At 36.1% G+C, this 19,867-nt stretch overlaps 1 non-coding gene across 1 annotated transcript; it reads right to left on the minus strand.

Moving 5' to 3' along the window:
- Positions 1–13,836: 13,836 nt before the first annotated feature.
- LOC145573571 (small nucleolar RNA R71) lies at positions 13,837–13,943 on the minus strand. The gene has a single exon (XR_014097557.1). It is a non-coding gene; the product is annotated as a small nucleolar RNA R71 (small nucleolar RNA).
- Between the last annotated feature and the right edge of the window lie 5,924 nt (positions 13,944–19,867).

Below are 19,867 nucleotides of genomic sequence, written 5' to 3' on the forward strand. Positions count from 1 at the left end.
TAAGAATTTGCTTTGCTTTTTCTCTTTTTTTTTCTAGTTTTCACATTATTTCATTGTCCTCGTCTTTTTTAACTATGGACGGCTTTTTTAACTTTGCATTTGCTTTTTTATTCACAAAATATTTACAACACAAACTTGCTTTCATTAAAAGAACCAAACAATCATTCTCATCCACCAAAACTCCAACAATAGAGACCAAATGCTTCACAAAAACCAATTATGGGAACAAGAATGAAACAAAAGGCTCAAAAGCTAAAGATATGGCTTGAAGAGAAGGTTTATGGCTCAAATGGTTTGCAAGTAGGCAAATAAAAACCCTAAACAAAGAAATAGAAAACTATCCTAGAAAAAGAAAATCACCACCCCGAAAAGATGCCTTTGTCCTTCCTAAATGACCCAATCGCGATCTCGGGAGACAAGAATCAAGTTCTAGATACAACATTCAATAGTCGAGGATCCATGTGCCACTCATGCAAAGTATGTAGAAGGCTTGAAAAGAATGAAACCTCACATGGTTGTGGCAATAACTCACTATTAGTCTCAAATTCACTAAAAGGGAGCAATTACAAAATTTCAAAAACAATTAGAATCCGATTTTAAGGTCCCAAAAGTTCTAAAGACACTACCTTAGCATACTCTATCCTACAATCAACCAAAGACACTCTCAAACTGTGCACACCGTTACCATTTAAGAAGAAAAGCATTCAACTATACAAGTCCAAAAGTATTATTTCCAAAGCAAGAACAAAACAAAACACATTGCAAATTTGCCTTGATAGAAACAAAAATCTTTTTGGAGTTTTTTCAAAAATAAAAGAACATGGAAATGCGTATTCAATCGTGCATGGCATATATGAATCAAAAGCCCCCCAAACATGATAGAATACCCTCCCCCAAGCTTGAATGAGACAATATACTCAACTCATAAATCATAGAATCCATGGGAGGGGAAAACAAAGAGATCAATCCATCAAACCAACACATGTCCAACAAGTCACCAACCATTAGAGAAAGAGCAAGGAAAGATATTAGCGGATGTTCGGTGGGTGTAACTACCCGCAAATGACCCAATTCAACCTTTCAAAGCTAATTTCCTCTATCATTGAATCTTGTTTTCCATGTGCTAACAAAAATAGGAGTCAAACTTCCTTGATTCTTGATCCAAACCAATGCACCAAAGTATATCAAAGCTAATTTCCTCTATTTCCCAAGAAAGGCTTGCTTAAGGTCCAAGCGAGACCGCTCTAAGAAATAATAATTCAACGCACGTAAGAGCTTCACTAGTGGAAAAAACCTTATTTGTAACAAGCTATTCGTAACGGGCATATGATTTCCCGTTACAATTACATCATTTGTAACGGGTAAATTCAATGTCCATTACAAAAAATATGTGACTTGAGCAGGAAAAGATATATTTGTAACGGGCAGATTGGTGTCCGTTACGAATGAGTAGTTATTTGTAACGGGCATTATTCCGGCCGTTACGAATAACCAACTAGTCGTAACCAACAAATCTTGCCCGTTACGAATAACCAACTAGTCGTAACCAACAAGTCTTGCCCGTTACGAATATGTTTCAAAGTAAACCCTAACTTTTAATTTTCCCTTTTTCACTCTCTCTCTCAAAATATTATTTCCCCTTTCTCTCTCCAATATTGAAGCAGCTCGGTCGTCGTCCTCAGCTCCCTTAACTCCATTGAAGTAGCTCGGTTATCAGCTCAAGCACTCTTGAAGTAGCTCGGTGGTCCTCAAACTCCGGTGGTCCTCAAGCTTAGTGGTCCTCAAACTCCGATGGTCCTCAGCTGCGCTTTCTCGCGACTTCTTTTCTCACTCCCAAGCTCTCTTCATTGCAGCAGCTCAAGCTCTCTCCATTGAAGCAGCTCAAGCTCGCCCTTAGCTTCCTGCTCAAGAAATTCCCATCAAATCTTCCTATAAGCCCCAATTTCGCAACCCTTGTTTCAATTTGCTTAATTGCAATTAATTAATTATAGGTTTAATTTTTATTTTTATTTTTCCAAATTAATTAATTGATTTTACTTGTTTAATTTGATTTTTTAATTTTGCTGGGAAATGGAAGTGAATTGAAATTGATGTTTCAGGAGTAGCTCGGTCCTCAGCTCCCTCAACTCCATTGAAGCAGCTCAGTCCTCTCCAATCTCTCTCCATTGAAGCATCTCGGTCCTCATTGCGGCTTAAAATCTGACAATTTGGTATGAGTAACTGAATTGATTTGTAGCTTGTTTTTTTTGTTTAATTAGTAGATTGCATTGAGAGTTTCTTTCTTTTGATTTATGTTTAATTTTCTGCTAATTTTCTGCCAATTCAAAGTTGGTTTTTTCTCTTGTTTAATTTTCTGTCAATTTTTGTTGTTTTTGTTTAATTCAAAGGGTATTTCTTCCTCTGCTCTCCCCTACAAGCGCACACCACCTACTTGGCTCAAGATCTCCTCTCAAGATGTTAGTTTTTTTTTTTTTTTTTTTTCTGTCTTTTCATTTTTTTTCATTGTGGGTGTTTATGAAAATGACTGTAAATGTGTTTAATTTTATTAATTTATGCAATGTACATGTTTTCCTGGTTGAATTTGGTTATGGTATTGGTATTTTGATAAAGGATTGAAGATAATGTTTAAATTCATTCATTTTTGTATTACCCACCATTTTTTCTGGGTAAATTTGGTTAAATGATGGTTATTTTGAGAAATGATTGAAAATGTTGGTTATATTAATCAATTTTACAGTACCCATGAATTTTCTGTTGATCAATCTCCTCGTTCCATTGCTTATCATTCTTCCATTTCCATTGCTTTTTTACAATGTTCATGCTATCTTTCTCTCTTATGTAGATCTATCAGCTTATCATCGCTTCGTTTTTTTATCTTTTATTTTGATTTGATGAATTTGTTCAGTTTGATTTGGAATTAGATCTGGTGTGTGATTTCTTTATATATGTTTTTGGATTGATTTCTATGTTGTTCTTCAATTTTTGATGTTTTCGGTTTAGATCGACGCTAGAATCCTGGTTCTACTGTGTTTAGTTGCAAAATATTTGTGATTTTTTCATTATTAAATTGTCATAAATGTTAGGTTATTAGATGTTTGTCACACCATAGACTGTGGAAGGATGTATCGAGTTCTGTCAGTATTACTATGTCATTGGAGTTAATGAGAACACTGACTGTGCTACCAGCCTAACACTCCTTTCACTTTCTTGCTCATAAGTCTTTTACAATAATTGGTCATATTACTCTCCACTCTCAAAGTATCCTATGAAAGTTTCCGAATCCCGAAATATATTTAGTCATTTTGTTGTTGTCTTATGGATGTTGCTATATGTGACAGGTTGCTTTATTTGCGGTTTTGGCTGTGGTTTTAAGGCGTAAACCAGATGTTCTTGTGAGTGTGTTGCCTACATTAAGAAAAGCTTTCAGTTATCATATGGATGATATCTCAGATAGTCTTTGGAGTATTGCATCAAATTAAGGATGTTATGTGTTTTATTGTGTTAATTTGGACCAATACATGAAAGATGGGAAAGATAGAAGTCCCTTATGCAATTTTGAAGCCTTTTTGGCTCTATACGCTCTCAAAAGTGAGTAAATGGTCACATTTCATTGATTTCAATTCATAGAAACCAAAATACAAGTTAATTATGGACGTTATGTGTTTTATTTCTATAATTTGGACTAATACATGAAAGATGGGAAAGATAGAAGTCCCTTAGGCAATTTTGAAGCCTTTTTGGCTCTATACGCTCCCAAAAGTGAGTAAATGGTCACTTTTCATTGATTTCAATTCATAGAAACCAAAATATAAGTTAATTACAGATGTTATGTGTTTTATTTCTATATTTTGGACTAATACATGAAAGATGAGAAAGATAGAAGTCCCTAAGGCAATTTTGAAGCCTTTTTGGCTCTATACGCTCCCAAAAGTGAGTAAATGGTCACTTTTCATTGACTTCAATTCATAGAAACCAAAATATAAGTTAATTATAGATGTTATGTGTTTTATTTCTGTAATTTGGACTAATACATGAAAGATGGGAAAGATAGAAGTCCCTAAGGCAATTTTGAAGCCTTTTTAGCTCTATACGCTCTCAAAAGTGAGTAAATGGTCACTTTTCATTGATTTCAATTCATAGAAACCGAAATATAAGTTAATTATAGATGTTATGTGTTTTATTTCTGTAATTTGGACTAATACATGAAAGATGGGAAAGATAGAAGTCCCTAAGGCAATTTTGAAGCCTTTTTAGCTCTATACGCTCTCAAAAGTGAGTAAATGGTCACTTTTCATTGATTTCAATTCATAGAAACCGAAATATAAGTTAATTATAGATGTTATGTGTTTTATTTTTATATTTTGGACTAATACATGAAAGATGGAAAAGATAGAAGTCCCTTAGGCAATTTTGAAGCCTTTTTGGCTCTATATGCTCCCAAAAGTGAGTAAATGGTCACTTTTCATTGATTTCAATTCATAAAAACCAAAATATAAATTAATTATGGATGTTATGTGTTTTATTTCTATAATTTGGACTAATACATGAAATATGAGAAAGATAAAAGTCCCTTAGGCAATTTTGAAGCCTTTTTGGCTTTATACGCTCCCAAAAGTGAGTAAATGGTCACTTTTCATTGATTTCAATTCATAGAAACCAAAATATAAGTTAATTATAGATGTTATGTGTTTTATTTCTATATTTTGAGTTTTACTTCTATAATTTGGACCATCACATTTATTGTAATGATTGTTTTTATTATGGATAATTTTTATTTTGTAACCTCATTCATATGTTTTTTTTTTTATTTTTTTTATACGATTTTTGTCCAAGGAAAGCCCCGTATGATGTTGACGAGTTGAATGTGGTTCGAGAACAGTGGGCGCAATACTTTAGAACTAAATATTTATTGAATGCATAACTATTAGCTTAGGTAGAACAAAGTAATATTATTAGTGTTGTTGTATGTGTTGGATAAATTTATACAATTTTTTATTTGTAATGTTTTACTACTTAAATTTTTATATTATGTCGTATTAATTTTTACGAAATTTTGTTCGGCCATAATTGTTTATTTACAGTAACAGTTTTATTATAACAGGTTTTAATTAATATATATTAATTATATGCAAATACATTCTGCCGAAATTTAATAAAAAAAAAAAGTTTAATTTAATGACTATTTGTAACGGGCAGGAGAGTTGTCAGTTACAAATAAGCACTTATTCGTAACGGACATTTTTGTTGCCCGTTGCAAATAAGTATTTAATTATATACTATAAAACCTTATTCGTAACATGTATTTGAGGTGTCCGTTACGAATAATGGGTTAGTCGTAACGGGCGTTTCAGGTGTCCGTCACGAATAAGGACTTATTTTAGTACAAAAAAGGCCTTATTCGTAACGGGCACCTGAAACGCCCGTTACGAATAACCCATTATTCGTAACGGACATTTGAAACGCCCGTTACGAATAACCCATTATTCGTAACGGACATTTGAAATGTCCGTTACGAATAATGGGTTATTCGTAACGGACAGTGCCCGTTACGAATAATAACGGCCATCCGTAACGGACGCTGCTCGTTACGGATGAGCCTTTTTTGCCCGTTACGGATGGCCTTTTTTCCACTAGTGCTTGTCAAATGCACTACTACACTTTCATGGGGGGTCTAGATCGGCAAATGACGGAATAAGAACGTGCAACAAGATCATTACACGCAAGTGAGGAGAGAGATGCCAAGAAATAGAAGAAAAATCAAAGGAAAATTCAACAAAATAAGAAGAAGAAAAAGAAGAAGAAGAAGAAGAAGAAGAAGAAGAAGAAAAATAAGGCAAACTCTCCTCAAAATATTTTTGGTTGGCAAAAATCTCCCTTTTCCTCAGTAGAAAAACGAATGAGGGACATGTAAATCATCATAGACAAGGGGGTCCCTAATTGGCTTATTGACAAAAGAAGGGAGGGACATATGAATGTAGGGGATATGGTTAAATTTTCTTGAAAAGGGGACATGAGAAGAAGGGATAGGGGCAATGGTCTCATAAATGAACTCTTCCTCACCACCATGCCTCACATCACCAATAAGAGCATGAAAATCAATCATAGAATCCTCAAAAGAAGAACACTCATGATCTTTATCTCCCTCAAACATCCAACTTTCAAGAGGAACTACATAATCCCCTCCATCACAATAATGAACAACAACTCCCTCAACATCCTTAAATCCCAAAGTCTCAAAACCATGCATGAATGGATGCAAATTCATTTCAAACTCATCTCTCTCCCATAAAGCATCCTCAATGAACTCATTCAAAAGGCTATGGGTATTCTTTTGACTCTCAAAGAACACATTGGACATAACCTCAAACGAGTCCAAATACTCATGGATAGAAGAATCACAATCATGCACTTGAGACTCATCACAATCAACAAAGGAATGGCAGTTTAGATTCACAAAATGATCCTCATCATCACCACGCTCAACTCCCTTTCCTTCACTCCTATGCTCACTAATAGGATCCTCACACACTCTTGGTTGCTCAAAATCATCATCATCATCCTCAACACACACATTAGATTTAGAATTTTCACAAACAAGCATCAAAGATGACAATTGGCTTTCAAGCTTTCCACCTCTCCTTCTTTCCTCCTCAAAATTCTCCTCACTCTTTTTCATCATCTCCAATTGACTTCTCATAGAATTAAGAATCGACTCCTTAATAGCACCAATCTCATTACTAAGCTCAATATGCCTAATTTGAGATTCAAAAATATCAACAAGAGATTCAAATGGTGTAGAAGGTTGAGGTTCAACAAAAAAAAAGGAGTACAACCAAGATTGGAAGAAACATTAAAATCATGAGCATAATCATCACATTAGGGAGTAGGGGCACAATCAAACACTTGAAATTTGTTATTAAGGGAACGAATCACATCACAAGAAGGCATGGTAAATAATGAAGAAACTTGAAACACACCATTAGCATCAACTTGAGCATGAACCTCATCATCATGAGCAAAAGAGGAAATAGAGTAAAAATCATTTGTTCTATGTTCACTAATAGGATCATGTGACAAATCATGGGAATTCATGCTAACATAAGAAGAATCAAGACATTGCACATCACTATTAGAAACATGATTACCCCTATTATAGACATCCCAAGCAAACCAAACATAAAAATCCCAAGCATCATCAATTGACAATGCTCTAAATTCACCATTATGCATGCATTCAACTTCATCCCTAGTTTTTTCATTCAAACCAAAATAACAAATCTCACAAGCCTCCAAAAGATCACAACAATTATAATCAATAAATACCTCAACTCTATTAAAATATTCACAAAAAGGCTCATTGACATATTGAGGAAACGAAAGACATGGCATTTTAAAAAAAAAAAAACAAGCAAAAATCAAATAAAAGAAGAGTGTGTACAAAGAACTGGACTCAAGTAATCAAAAACACTCAAACATAGACATCATTCTCCGGCAACGGCGCCATTTTGACGAGGGGAAAAACTATGTCGTTGACTAATCCTCCCTAAGTCAAACTAAATTTATAAACACTTAACAAACCTAAATAAAAGTATAGAGGTAAGTCAAGGGTCAAACCCAAAGGAACAGTTATGTTCAAATGCTTTCAATTTGGACGCCTAAGCTAGGTTGAAGACAAGGGTAAAGAGGTAACACTAATAACAACCAAACAAATAAAACACTAGGAATGGGGATCAACAAGTAATCATGACAATTGCAACAACTTGGGACAAACATGCCAATCAATGGTTGTGAAGACTATTGATAAGAGCTATCAATTGGGATCAAAGAGCTATCTCCTAGTCATTAAGCTAGATGTCTTTACAAATAACAAATTAAGAGATTCACAATCCAAACCAATCGATAATTGCAATTCCTAAATTAATTGGTCGTGTCATTAGCAATTACAATAGCATAATTCTCAAGGCCTAATCGAATTACACACATGCAAACTTACACTAATCACTTTAATCTCAACAATCAATCAACACAATTCCCAAATTAATTACAATTAATCAATCATACAAGTTTCACCCAATTCCTAGCCAAACAACTACTCAAAAATCATCATCTATCAACAAACAACTAAAGAAATCAAGAATCAACAAAATACAAAGAGCAATTACATTAATCAAGATCAAACATCAAAATCAAACCCAACAAACATGAATAAAAATAAAACAATAAGATGAGATAAAGTTAGAAATGCTTATTGATAATAGAGAAGATCTTTAACACAATTGTCACCCTTGTATCATTAATCTCTCAAATCACCATTGAAATCTCTCACTTTCTCTCTCTAAATCTACTCCTAAACCAACCTTAAAACTAGAGAGAGAAACTCTCAACTAAGCTAAAATTATAATCAAAATTATGTCTAAAACTTCTTCTATCCTCTTTCTCTAGAAAATGAAGGAAATCTATTTACAGAAAAGCTAACTAAGAAGAAGTTAGTTAGACGTCCAAAAGAGACCTTAAAAGGAACAGCCTCTCACTCCTTAGCACGGCCGGAACAAAATGGGTACGGAAATAGGGAAGAGAGAGAGGTGCGGCCACTCCTGACAACTGCGCGGCCGCGCCACTCCTCCCTCGCGCGCGGCCGCGCCATGAAGGCAGGGGATTCCCTTTTGTGCGCTTGAAAATGACCCCGTGAGCTCCGGATGATGCATGTTGATAGTGGCAGTTTCTAGGAGCCATTACGGTGGGTTCAGCACCGCCTCTTCATGTCCACGCAGTATAAGGCGCATCCTTGAAGATTTGACTCTTGCATACCTTTGCTTTTGGGCTTCAAAAGGAGGGATCGGTACACATCTTTGGCTTGAAAACCCCGAGAGAATGCCATTGAGCCTCTCGAACATCGCCAACTTCCTAGAATCAAATGAAAAGAAAACAAGTAAAGAAAAAAATGCAAAATAAACTAAGAAAAGCAAGAAATTAAGAAAGCAACTAAAGAAAATGCAAAGTAGAGAGAATACAAGTAAAAATAGAGAAAATGAGATAAAAGAGATGTTAAAAACAATGAAAAATCATCCTAAAAGAAGCTAAATGAGTGTTATAAATGACACTCATCACCTATCCATAGAGGGGTGAAAACAGAGGCATCCCCGTCACACCTCAAAAGGTGAACACTCTTTTTTACTGTTCACCTCCCATGGGGAGACGCATGTCACAAGCGCCCTGTGGCCAGCCACATCACCCTTGTGAGGGGCAAATGTTTAGGGTAAAAATACCCTAGACACGTGGCCCAATCAGAGAGGGACACGTGTTAAGCATGGACAGGTCCAACATGGGCCACTCACCAGCTGACACGTGTCAGCCTCAGATATCAGCTAAAATTGCGGCCTTCAACACCCAATTCCCGAGAAAGCCACAAAACGGCGCAGCCCATTAGGTCAGAATGACCTAATGAGCACGTCTTCCCATGACCATATAAATACCTTTGGTAGAGTTATTACGTGGAAGTGCTAGTGTGGAAAAATCCACTTTGACTCGATTTTATAGTTTACACACTTTTGTATTGCCTTTTCTTACTTCCGTATTTATGTTATTGCACTTTCTAATGATACGTAAACAAGGTTTTTTTGGGCCCTTATAGAATAGAAAAAGTATATCATAGATATTTGTAATCAATAATTTATTACTTGAGGGAAGAACAATAGTATTTCATTGCTACATGTATGGATTATTGAAAATAATAATCTATGTATTTGGATATTTTCCTTCAACTTCATAATTTTGTATTTAGTTAAATTTTATGTTTAGTTATTTAACATAACTAGTTGAGGGTAATTCTACGAAATGAAAATGGATTATGGGAGTGTGTGACTTGAACTATTGATTAGGCCGTGCAGGTATATGTCTGTTTCTGTCACATTAAAATTCATACTCAAATGTGTCTTTTGTCCAACCGCCATATAAGTAAGTCCTATAAAGAGGATAGGTTGGTTCGTTTCAAGAGAATCTATTCTATGATCAACCCTGAATCATGTGATGAATGAATGGGCTCCGTAAGATCCAGTCGAGTGTGTGATTTTGCATAATATAATCTAGATTATATTATTATTTCTTGATTATTATTTTATTAATAGTTTGAATAGTATTGAAATGCATTCATGTCCTTTGCATTGACTTGATCTATGATACTATTGGAGTGAAACTAGGGATCTAAAGAACAATAGAGACTAGGCTATATTAGTAACAAGTAAACCCTTTATTTGTAATATAAATATATAATTTTCTATTTTATAGAAAGTCAAAATCTCCAAAATACTTGGAGATAAACACCAATTACAAGGTATGAGACGACCTAAAAAGCATTTGAGCATGATCAACTTTGTAAGCCTACTTGGGTGTTGATCATTTATTTGTAAGAGCAGAATTTCTTTCCATGTATAATAACAACTTCGGAAAGTAGGATTTAAGAAATAGGTTCTTACAGTAAACCTTTTAGATGGATAAGATCCATATTCTGGATCCATTTGGTTCTTTTGATTCTTGCTCGAGCCGGATGATGAAAAATTCTCATGTCCGGTTCATTCGGGAGATGAATCGAATCTCTAAGAAAAGAATTCACCTATCCTAATAACAAAAAAACCTGACTTAAATGATCCTATATTAAGGGCTAAATTAACGAAAGGCATGGGGCATAAATATTACCGGGAGCCCGCATGGCCTAATGATCTTTTATATATTTTTCCTGTAGTAATTTTAGGTACTATTACGTGTAACATAGGCTTGGCAGTTTTAGAACCATCAATGATTGGTGAGCCGGCGGATCCATTTGCAACCCCTTTGGAAATATTACCTGAATGGTATTTTTTTCCTGTATTTCAAATACTTCTTACAGTACCAAATAAGTTATTAGGCGTTCTTTTAATGGTTTCAGTACCCGCGGGATTATTAACCGTTCCTTTTTTAGAAAATTTTAATAAATTCCAAAATCCATTTCTACGTCCAGTAGCTACAACTGTCTTTTTGGTTGGTACCGTAGTAGCCCTTTGGCTGGGTATTGGAGCAACATTACCTATTGATAAATCCTAGGGAGATTTTCCCTATTTTGGGGACACATTCATTTATTACACTACCCTACATTCTCTCTCATCACAGAAAACACCTGATCTTAGAATCCGAGAAGATCTTACTTTACTTTTTCCACACTCTTTACATTCTCCAAACACGTTCTAACTTGATCGTCGGAGGCGGATCTCCAACCACCCGGAGTCTTCGTTGTTTTGCAGGTACAGGCCGCACCGAACTAGTCTTCGAGCTGTAACTCTCCCGATGGACTAAAAACACCCAAAACATTAAGGATGTTAAAGCAATCCTTGATTCGCTAAGTGTTTGAGACAAGTAGCTATTAAGGCTAGAAAAAGTATTTTCTAGTCTTAACACGCTAAAGAATCTAGATTGATCCTTTGCAAGTGTAGAACGCTTTTACAAGTAAAGGATGTCTTGGTTGATGTGATGTTTTGAGAAGATATCGGTTTAAAAAGAGTAAAGAGGATGATATCCTCTCAATTATGGCATCGTTGATCTAAAGTCCCTCGATATGTCATTGAAACTTTAGTCTATGATTTTAACAAGTTTAAAAGATGGTAAAAAGAAGAGGTGTTTCGGCATTCGTAGCTGATAAGTCTATTATATATATATATATATATATATATATATATATATATATATATATATATATATATATATATATATATATATATATATATATATTCCCCGTCCCACGGTCATATTTGTGCTTATTTGAGCTCTACGGAGCTATTTTTATTACTAATATACGTTTTCTAGTGTTTTTGTAGAGTTGGTATTATTTTGTAGGAATTTGCAGAATTATGATGATTCCCGAGCTTATTGAGCCCCTACAAAAATATTGGAGTTTGTTCGTATTTTATGGCCGAGTATCTAAAGCCCAAGACCAAGTTAAATGAATTTGACTCGGTGATTAAGGGCTCGACTTATGAGAAGATGAGGCATTTGGACAGATTGATTAAATCCCCAAGGAGGATATTTGGTTTGGGCCGAGTTACAAGCCTAAACAAGGAGTCCAAGTAGCCCGAAGTGTCACCGCCCGGTGCAAAGGTCTCCGCCCGAAGGCGCTCCCGATCGGGCGGTGCCTCGCCCAATCGGGCGCAAGAAGAAAAGCTCACGAAGAAAAAAAAGGCTGGCCCGATCGGGCGCGTGTTTCTAAGGAAAAGTTTAAGCGTCGTTTAAGTTGTTTTAACTTAGGATTTTCGAGCTTAGTATAGATACGCTTTTGTTAAGCGAGTTTAGTATTCTTTTCTTCTTTCCCTAACTCTCTCTCTCTCTCTTTCTCTCTCTAACTTTTCTCTCTCTCTCTCCTTTTAAACTCTAGTATTATTTTCTCTCACTACAACTCTTTGTTTTAACTCCATCTCTTGTTTCCTTCAACTTTGGTAATGATTTCTTCTCCTTTAATCTCAGTTATTTATTCTCTCTCTTTCATCATGACTTCTTTAATTACTTGGTTTAGTTTATATTTAATTATGTGTGAGTAATTTTCTTTCTGGGTTATGGGGATCCATAAATAATATGAAGGGATAATTTATTATTGTTAATTGTCAATGCTTGATTAATTTCCTATTGATTGATTTAATGTTATGCGATTAGATTTGGCCAGATTTAATTCGTATGAGTTTAGCAATATTGATTCGAGATTCGAGAGATGAGAAATGATGTTTAGGCTAAGTTTCAATAGGCAGACTAATTTATAAATGGTTAGGTCGAGATGAGATTTAATACCGGTAAATTAACTCTGTGATTGTAATACGTAGAGAAAGCCCTTTATGATCTAATTAATTGATTTATTGATGATTGATTGATATGTTTTACCCTACAATATTATGTATTGCTGAACCTATGCCCTAGGTATTTTATTATTTGATTTCTCCTTACTCATATTCTTCGTAGTATAGTTCCTTTAAATAACAACTTTTGGTTACTTAATAATTTAGATTGTAATAATTAATTAGGAATAGAAAGACTTGTTTCCCTGTGGATTCGACCCTACTTCCCTATCTATTATTAGTTAGTGGTTTTAGGAATTACTTTTGATTAGGTGATACGACTTTAGCCTGTCAAAATTTGGCGTCGTTGCCGGGGAAACAATTTTATTTTTATTTCTGATTGTTTTTATAGTCTAGATTATTTTCTTTCGTCCTAGACAACGTAAGTTCTTTGGGAAAGTTCTCATATTTGTCGTCTAGTTCTTTGTGTATGCCCAGGTGTTCCAGATCAGGTTATATCCCATTCAACCCTGAGATCGAAAGCTCTTTTCATAAACAAAAGAATCTTTACAGGCAAATCCTGGCGGGTCTTGGGGATAACAATAATCGCCGAGACTCTCCAACTGATTTTAGTTATTCAGAAGTACCTTCAGATTCAGAATCAGAGATGACGGCACCAAAGAAGCTCAGTGATTATTCGCAGCCGACGCTTACAGATTTTCCACATCTTACTCCCGCTCCGGCTCTTGATGGGGTACAATTCGAGATTAAACTCCAATTCATCACGATGATAGAAAGGAAGCAATTCAGTGGAGCTAAGGGTGAAGACCCAAATTTTCATATTGCAGACTACTGTCAATATTGTAATACCATCAGGCAAGCTAGGGTCACACAGGACCAAATCAGGGAGATTCTCTTTCCTTTTTCTTTATGTGGATAAGCCAAATTATGGTATAATGGATTAAATAGAACTACACTTGGTATAACTAAATGGGAGACTCTTGTTTTAAATTTCTATAATAAATATTACCCTGTAGAGAGGACAACTTTGCTAAGAAGCGCAATTCAAAACTTTGCCCAAGAGCCAGATGAAACTTTGTATGAGGCTTGGGAAAGATTTAAAGATTTGTAGAGGGAGTGTCCCCACCATAATTTGGCATAGTGGCAATTAATCCAAGCCTTTTATAATGGGATTGGAAATTCATCTAAAACAATATTGGATTCTGCAGCTAGTGGGAGGTTTATGAACCTTAATGTTGATGATGCAGGTCAAGTTATCGAAGATATGGCAATCCACAATTCCTAATATGGGAATCCTAGAGGCTTTGCTAACAAAGGGAAACATAGTGTCGACTCTGTATCCTTTTTACAAGCTTAATTAACCTCTATTTGTCAAAAATTAGATAATCTTAGTACTGCAAATATAGCTAATGTTTCTGCAATTAATAATAATGCTAATGAGGCTTTCTGTGAAAATTGTGGAATTATATGTCATTGGGAGCAAGATTGCAGGAGTTCCGTGGAGCAAGTCAATGCCTTTCAAGCTTATAGGCAAAATGACCCATACTCCAACACCTACAATCCTGGGTTCCGGAATCATCCATATCTTTCTTACCGGAGCACCAATGTTCAAAATCCGCCACCTCCACAACAATCACAGGCGCCACAACAACCACAGCAGAAATATTACCACCCCAATGCTGGCCAGAAGAACCAACCACAACAACCCCCCTCATCTTCCGACCCTGCTTTGGCAGATTTTAGAGCGATGCTAGCTAGTATGCAAAAGCACATGGAGAGTAGAGATGCTTAAATTGATTCGATCATAGCACATAACCAAATAGTAGATAATCAAATTGCGCAGATTTCTTCTACTCTACAAGCCCGTCAACAGGGAGCCTTGCCAGCACAGCCAACCAGGCCTACGGATCAAGCTTTCGCAATTACTCTAAGGAGTGGTTCACACTATGAAGGGCCCCCTATGCCCAGAGATGATGATCCTATTTTAATGAATAATGCTAATCTTAATTCCATTAAACCTAACAATGTTGCTAATTGCCTTACAGGGCTAAAGAGTAGTACTAATATTTCTGATAATACATTGCAGGGTACAACTCTAGGGAAGATAGCAGCTCCAGATAAGAGCAGTAATGCTCCAAAGCCGATTATCAAACTACCATTCCCCAATCGTCACTTAAAAACAAATTCGGATAAGCAGTTTGGTAAGTTTCTGGAGATGGTTAAAGATCTGTAGGTAACAGTGCCCTTCACAGAACTAATTACACAAATTCCTACGTATGCAAAATTCATGAAGGAAATATTGACTAGGAAAAGGTCTATTAATGAGGTAGAGACTATCGCTTTAACTGCAGAATGTAGTTTCGTACTTCAAAATAAATCTCCACCTAAACTAAAAGACACCGGTAGTTTTTCTATTCCTTGTCATATTGGCAATCTGAAGATTGATAATGCATTATGTGATCTGGGTGCTAGTGTTAGTGTCATGCCATTGTCTGTGTGTTCAAAGCTAAATATGGGTAAATTAAAATCTACTAATATTACTCTACAAATGGCCGACCGTTCTTTTAAATACCCCTTAAGTATTTTAGAGGATTTTCCCGTTCAAGTAGGTAAATTTTTTATACCTGTTGACTTTGTTGTTCTTGATATGGCTGAGGATTTACAAACTCCAATCATTTTGGGTAGAGCATTCCTTAATATTGCGGGAGCAATTATAGATGTACAAGGTGGAAAATTGACACTATCAGTAGGGGATGATAATATTGTTTTTAATTTGAATAATGCCCCTAAAAGCCCCATGATTGAGGAGAAGTGTTTAAGCATTGATGTGATTGAAAACAATTGTTCTAATGAGCCCCAAGTTCTTGTTAAAAATCCCTTGGTGGCGGTATCTAGTGTTGCATCTTCTACAGGTAAAACTAAGACATGGAAGGAAGAAGTGGATGCAATAGAACGAGCTCTATATTGTGAAGGGCTTGGTTTTGATGATGAGGTCGAGGAGCAAGGTGAGTAGGTTACGATAATTGAGCCCTTAATGAGAGTCCCACCTGATCGAGTAGTAGTGGCTCAGTCGAGTGGGGAACCAAGGCAATTTGAGCCTAAGGAGGTGCCCCTTGCAATTAATGATAAAGAACCCCCAGTACAAGCTACGGAAGATCCGCCCGACCGGGCGAAGTCGTGCCCGATCGGGCGCGAGAAGAAGAAAGATTGTGGCCTTAATTTCGCCCGATCGGGCGGGAGAAAAGGTCCATATACGACAAATTTCGCCTGACCAGGCGAGATGGCGCCCGACCAGGCACGTGAAAGAACTTTATCGAGGACACAAAATCGCCCGACCGGGCGAAGAGCCGCCCGATCGGGCGCGAGGTTAACGAGTTTATGTCCTTATTTTCGCCCGACCAGGCGAACGGCCGCCCGACCGACCGCGCCATACCCCCCCCCCCCCCCCCCCCCCTTCCCGCTTTAATTTTCTTTGTTCTTTTCTTTCCTTTTTCTTTTTATCTTTTCCCTCTTTGCCTTGTCTCTTTCTTAAAACCAGATGACATTTAGCCATGCTAGGCTAATTCCTGAGCCAATGAGGACTTTGTCTGATTCTGGCTTGGGGGAATTTTCGGATTAAGGTATGGTTTCTTTCTTTTATTGCTTTCTAATATAGTATTATTGCTTTCCTATTTGAAAAATACAAAAAAATTGAAAAAAATCCAAAAATACGTTCCAATGAATTGTAAATCATGCTTCCCTGTGCCCCATACGTGAAAAAAATTTGTTTTGATTCTTGGTATATGACGATGAGCATTGTGGATTTGTTGATCATGATTTGAAGTTTGATTGCTTAGATACCTTAACATGCGTCAATTTTGTCCAACTACTTGTGAATATAGTGCTTGACTAGTTGATTTGGTTAGAAATGAGTGATAGTTCCTAGTATGTCAATGAATTTGAGTATTGGTTTGCAACTATGAGTAATGTTTATATGGCTCACCATTATGCACATTGTGGAGGACAAAGGCGTTCATTCTTTTAGGTAGCCTTCAGACGATATTAGATACATTTGTTCCCTTCTTGCTACCCATGTTGCCTTGACTATTTATTGTTTATTTAGCCATATTACTAGCCTATTTGAGCCCCATTGGTTACTAGTCCCAAGCTTGGCTTGTGGGAGCTAATAGTTAGTGAGGTGAGGGAGTTGTAGTGTGCTTATTTATTTGCACAATTTGGGTGAATTTGAGAAGTTATTTATTTGTTCTTATGTTATGATTGGAAAAAAAATTAAAAAGTGTTCAAAAGTTGAAAAATTCCAATGTGAAATATAAAGAAAAAAAAAAGAGAAAAAGAAAAAAATTGTTTCAATGTCCAAGTGTAATAGTTGAAGGTTGCTCAAGAAAAAAATCCAAAAGAATTAAAAAAAAAAGTATCAAGTCTGAAAAAAAAAAGAATGTGTTCAAAGTTTGTTTATTCACTCAAATTCTATATTATTATATTTTTATGAGTTATTTATTGGAAGAGTTGAAAAATATTATTGTTATGATTGAAGTTGTATTTGGTGAATTTTTGGTGGAGTTGAGTATGTTGGAGATGTTTGGTCATTATTTATTTTTGACCTTGGGTTTTATTAGGTTTTGGCTCCCTTTAAGCATTGCTTTTCTCTCACATTTTCCCAAATATTTCCTACCCTTTACCCTAGCCTTACATTACAAGCTTTGAAGACCTTCCGACCTTTGTGCATAGAGTTGTGTGAATGTGAATTAGTTGTTTATCAATACAAAGAATGATTTGATATATTTTGAGTCGATTATTAGGTTGAGTGCATGTCTCTTTAAACACACGAGTGTTGTGAGTTTGGGAGGGCATTGTTCACAATAAAGGGGTGGTTAGAGAGCGATCGAGTACATTCTTTACTCGCCACATAAATGAGAGTAGAGTGGGTGAGCACTAGTCTTGAATTCTATATGCTCTTGTGGTTTGCTCTACTTGACAATTGTTAGGGAAATTGGTAGTTGGATGGATTTGATTGATTGACTTTGATACATATTTATTAGATTTTCCTTGAATTATATTTATTGATTTAAATTGTACTTGGGGGTGAAGTATTGGTTTATTTATTCATTGCTTTGCTTAGGGACAACCAAAGGTTTGGCTTGGGGGAGTTTGATAAGTCTATTATATATATATATATATATATATATATATATATATATATATATTCCCCATCCCACGGTCATATTTGTGCTTATTTGAGCTCTACGGAGCTATTTTTATTACTAATATACGTTTTCTAGTGTTTTTGTAGAGTTGGTATTATTTTGTAGGAATTTGCAGAATTATGGTGATTCCCGAGCTTATTGAGCCCCTACAAAAATATTGGAGTTTGTTCGTATTTTATGGCCGAGTATCTAAAGCCCAAGACCAAGTTAAATGAATTTGACTCGGTGATTAAGGGCTCGACTTATGAGAAGATGAGGCATTGGACCGAATGATTAAAGCCCCAAGGAGGATATTTGGTTTGGGCAGAGTTACAAGCCTAAACAAGGAGTCCAAGTAGCCCGAAGTGTCACCGCCCGGTGCAAGGGTCTCCGCCCAAAGGCGCGCCCGATAGGGCGGTGCCTCGCCTGATCGGGCGCAAGAAGAGAAGCTCACGAAGAAAAAAAAGGCGGGCCCGATTGGGCGCGTGTTTCTGAGGAAAAGTTTAAGCATCGTTTAAGTTGTTTTAACTTAGGATTTTCGAGCTTAGTATAGATACGCTTTTGTTAAGTGAGTTTAGTATTTTCTTCTTTTCCTGACTCTCGCCCTCTCTTTCTCTCTCTAACTTTTCTCTCTCTCTCTCCTTTTAAACTCTAGTGTTATTTTCTCTCTCTACAACTCTTTGTTCTAACTCCATCTCTTATTTCCTTCAACTTTGGTAACGATTTCTTCTCCTTTACTCTCAGTTATTTATTCTCTCTCTTTCATCATGACTTGTTTAATTGCTTGGTTTAGTTTATATTTAATTATGTGTGAGTAATTTTCTTTCTAGGGTTATGGGGATCCATAAATAATATGAAGGGATAATTTATTATTGTTAATTGTCAATACTTGATTAATTTCCTATTGATTGATTTAATGCTATGTGGTTAGATTTGGCCAGATTTAATTCGTATGAGTTTAGCAATATTGATTCGAGAGATGACAATTGATGTTTAGGCTTAGTTTCAATAGGCAGACTAATTTATAAATGGTTAGGTCGAGATGAGATTTAATACCGGTAAATTAACTCTGTGATTGTAATACGTAGCGAAAGCCCTTTATGATCTGATTAATTGATGCATTGATGATTGATTGATATGTTTTACCCTACAATATTATGTATTGGTGAACCTATGCCCTAGGTATTTTATTATTTGATTTCTCCTTACTCATATTCTTCGTAGTATAGTTCCTTTAAATAACAACTTTTGGTTACTTAATAATTTAGATTGTAATAATTAATTAGGAATAGAAAGACTTGTTTCCCTGTGGATTCGACCCTACTTCCCTATCTATTATTAGTTAGTGGTTTTAGGAATTACTTTTGATTAGGTGATACGACTTTAGCCTGTCAGTAGCCTAACACGTGAATAGAGGTTTTGACACTCGCTTGCCAAAACGCGGTATGCGGGGTCCACAAGATAGAAATACATGTCTCAGGACAGGAGGCATATATCCAAATCCAATGAGAGAGAACAAAATCGGCAACTCTCTCAGCAGTTTTGTCCACTAGATGAAAACACGCTTCTCAGGACTGGGGGCACGTGCCTAAAAAAGTGCGACTTTGCATGTTGCTCTTTATACAGGGGGTGGACGGACACGTAACTGTCCAGTAAACCAGTAAGCTCAGTAACTACTGTATTTGCTTCCAATTGAGAAGTGTATGTCCTCGATTGGTTCGGCGCGCCAGTCGACTCGTTTGAGCTAATGCCTACAGAAAGACAGAAAATTCTACCGTTTTCGTTACGGAAGGCAGATCACGTTGCTGGGAAGAGGTGAAATTTTACGCAACACCTACACCATACAATTTTACGCTGTATGATAACGTCATCCTT

The sequence above is a fragment of the Chenopodium album genome, chromosome 12 (genome assembly GCF_948465745.1).
Source record: "Chenopodium album chromosome 12, dcCheAlbu1.1, whole genome shotgun sequence".
Classification (NCBI taxonomy): domain Eukaryota; kingdom Viridiplantae; phylum Streptophyta; class Magnoliopsida; order Caryophyllales; family Amaranthaceae; genus Chenopodium; species Chenopodium album.